This window comes from Callospermophilus lateralis, unplaced genomic scaffold, assembly GCF_048772815.1.
Source record: "Callospermophilus lateralis isolate mCalLat2 unplaced genomic scaffold, mCalLat2.hap1 Scaffold_83, whole genome shotgun sequence".
In the NCBI taxonomy this organism is placed as follows: Eukaryota; Metazoa; Chordata; class Mammalia; order Rodentia; family Sciuridae; genus Callospermophilus; species Callospermophilus lateralis.
In genome coordinates this window covers 5,628,411-5,631,208 of record NW_027516368.1, presented here as the reverse complement: position 1 = coordinate 5,631,208, position 2,798 = coordinate 5,628,411, and the positions used below count along the sequence as shown (strand labels likewise).

Below are 2,798 nucleotides of genomic sequence, written 5' to 3'. Positions count from 1 at the left end.
CCCCTGGGGAGGGAAGAGGAAGCCAGCTACTCCTCCTGGTATCACATTCAAGCTGAGAACTGAGCCTTGTCCTTGCTCCCTGGCTAAGGGCCCTGCCCGCTCCATGTGCACCAGATGCCTTTCTTTGAGGCTGGTGGAGACGGCTGGGCGGGATCCTGAGCTCTAGGCTCACAATTCAGGTTATGGCTGTGCTTCACAGGAAGGACACCAGGTGGTCTGACAACAGAAGGCCTCACAGCAGATCTGGAACTTTCAACCCAGCAGAACTGGGCAGGTGGGTGAGGGGATCGGGGAAATAAATTTCTGGTCCCGCTACAAAACTTTATTGTTGATTAGAATAGAGTACCATCTCAAATCTCTTCTACAAAAACAAAAAAACCCCAAAACAAAACAAAAGAAATCCCAACCACTTCACTCACTTCAAGACCTATATACATGTAAGTTGTTCTCTGTGGTTTTTTTTTCCTTTTTTCTTTTTTTTGACTTTTTTTTTTAATTTTTACTATTATTTTTTTAAAATAAACTCAGTGTTCACATTTCTATAAAGAATTAACCCAGTTTCAGGAAGCCCTGCCCTGGCAGGTGCAGGGAGCAGCGCTGTCCCTGCCTGCCTCTAGGGTGACTACCCACCCTGATGCTTCAAGGTGCCCCGAAAAGCGGCCGCCCGTGGAAGAGAAAGTCTAGGCCCGGCCGCGCTCCCCGGCCATGGGCCAGTAAGCTTTCAAGAAAGCAGAGGGGAAGACTAGCTTACTGCGAAACCCTTTAAAAAATATTTCATATACTTCAAGGTGCGCCTGTCGAGACGTGAGGAGACAAGAGCTTGGAGACATCCTGCCCAGGTCTGGGAGACAGCGGCGCCCTCACACCCGCCCGTCCTGGGACGTCGGGGTGTGCGGGCAGGCCCGGCTCTTCACCTGGAGGCAGGAGACCCCCGGCTTCCTAGTTCATGTTTGACTCTTTCCTCTAAAACCTGTGCCGAGTCTTTGACTGCATGCACGGGAAGCACAAACGTTCAACTTGTATGCAAAAAAGGTACAAAAACAACTAGAATATAAAAGTTTTGGTAATATAAGGCCATCTGTTCAAGTCCACCTTGGAAACCTGTAACAGATATTTAAATACTACAGTGAAAAGGCATCTTAATATACTTTTTAAAAAGATCTGAAGTACTCCGCTAAGATTAAGTGTGTAAAAAAAAATCATTTCCCTTTGAGGGCACTTTGTCCTTCGAAGAAGGGAGGCGGGTGAGGAGGCCGATGACATCAATGCTTCAGCCACGGGTAGGCCTCGATGGAGGCCCTGCTGCGGTCCCCGTAGTCGTACAGCAGCTCCTCCCCGGCCGCGATGTCGCGGGAGGCGATGAGGATGAGGTGAGGCACGCCGTCGATGTCGTGCAGTTTCGTCTGGCAGTTCCCGCACTTGCTGTGATTGATCAGCCTTCCCAGGCGGTTTGTCTCTCTGGTGGCGTCCACGCAGTAGGTTTTGCTCAGATACTGAAAATAATACATGTAGCAGCCTGTAGAGGGGTCTTGTGCATACAGAGCCTCTCGCTTCTTGGCGTCAGTGATCTCGATAAGGTCGCCATGGTACTCCACCACAAAGTCGCCCCGGGAGAACTGCTTGGTGGCGATCACGCCCCTGCCTTTGCCATCAATGAGGTCAATCTTCATGCCTTCTTCCTTCCCACTTTCAATCAGCTCATCTATTCTCTTCCTTTCTTCAGACTGCAGCTCGGCCTTGCTCTTCCTGGAGCTCCTCCGGACAGGGTAGAAGTCCGTGAGTTTGCGATTCTGTTGCGTTTTTCCTTGAGCTTTTTTCCGAGGGGTCTGTTTTCCCTTGAGGGCCTTTTTCAGGGCCTGCTTGGCAATGGCTGCATTGGTAGAATCACAAGTCGAGGTTGGAGTTTTTGGAGGTTCTGCTGCTTCAGATTTTTGGTTTGGAAAAGGTGCCAGGGGACCTCTCCTGGCGTCTTTGATCTTCTGTTCTTCGGACTTCAGGGAGCTCCGGATGGCATTCCCAGCACTTCTTTTCTCTTCTCGTTTCCTGTAGATTCCAGCTAATGGTTTCCCCTGGCATTTGACTTCGTGATGTGCAACTGAGTTCTCTTCCTGAAGGGGGGAACGCATTCCAGAGCATTTGTTCAGGCTCATGTAGGTATAGATCTTTGATTGCCCAGTAAATACGTTCTCCCCATTGGTGCGGGGCCTCCCCGGGCCCCTCCGCTCCACCATCTCCGGGCCCGGGGCCGTCGCTGCCACCGCCACCGCCGCCGCCGCCGCCGCCGCCGCCGCCGCCGCCGCCTCCACCACGCGGGGCTTGGACATCTTCCTGCCTCTAGCCATGGCCCGGCTCTGTCACCGCCTGGATCTCCCGGGAAACCGAGCTTTCGAAAAAATTGCAACAACTGTAGCCAACTGCTCCGGCGAGCTGCAGCTGCTCCTGTATTTTATTTTTTATTTGTCTTCATAGTCCCATTATAATAGATTTAGGAATGGATTTATTTAGTTAAGTATGCTTAAGATTCATTTTGATTCTGAACCTATAAATTAATATCTTCCCTAAACTCCAGATTGTTTTCTGCCATTGCCTATTCACATAATATCTTCTCTTTCTATCTCTTCTCTCCCTCTGGAACTCCTATTTGACATAGTAATCTGTGCACATTCTATATTTTCTTTTCAAATTCTCCATATTTCTGCCTCTGTGCTGTGATCTGGATAGTTTCTTCAGATCTATCTTCTGGTTTACCAATTGGGTCACTAGCAATGTCTTACCTGCTGTTCAATCTATATATTGGA

At 49.6% G+C, this 2,798-nt stretch overlaps 1 pseudogene; it reads right to left on the bottom strand.

Moving 5' to 3' along the window:
• Nucleotides 1-841: 841 nt before the first annotated feature.
• On the bottom strand, nt 842-2,342 carry LOC143388273 (N-lysine methyltransferase KMT5A pseudogene; annotated as a pseudogene).
• Between the last annotated feature and the right edge of the window lie 456 nt (nt 2,343-2,798).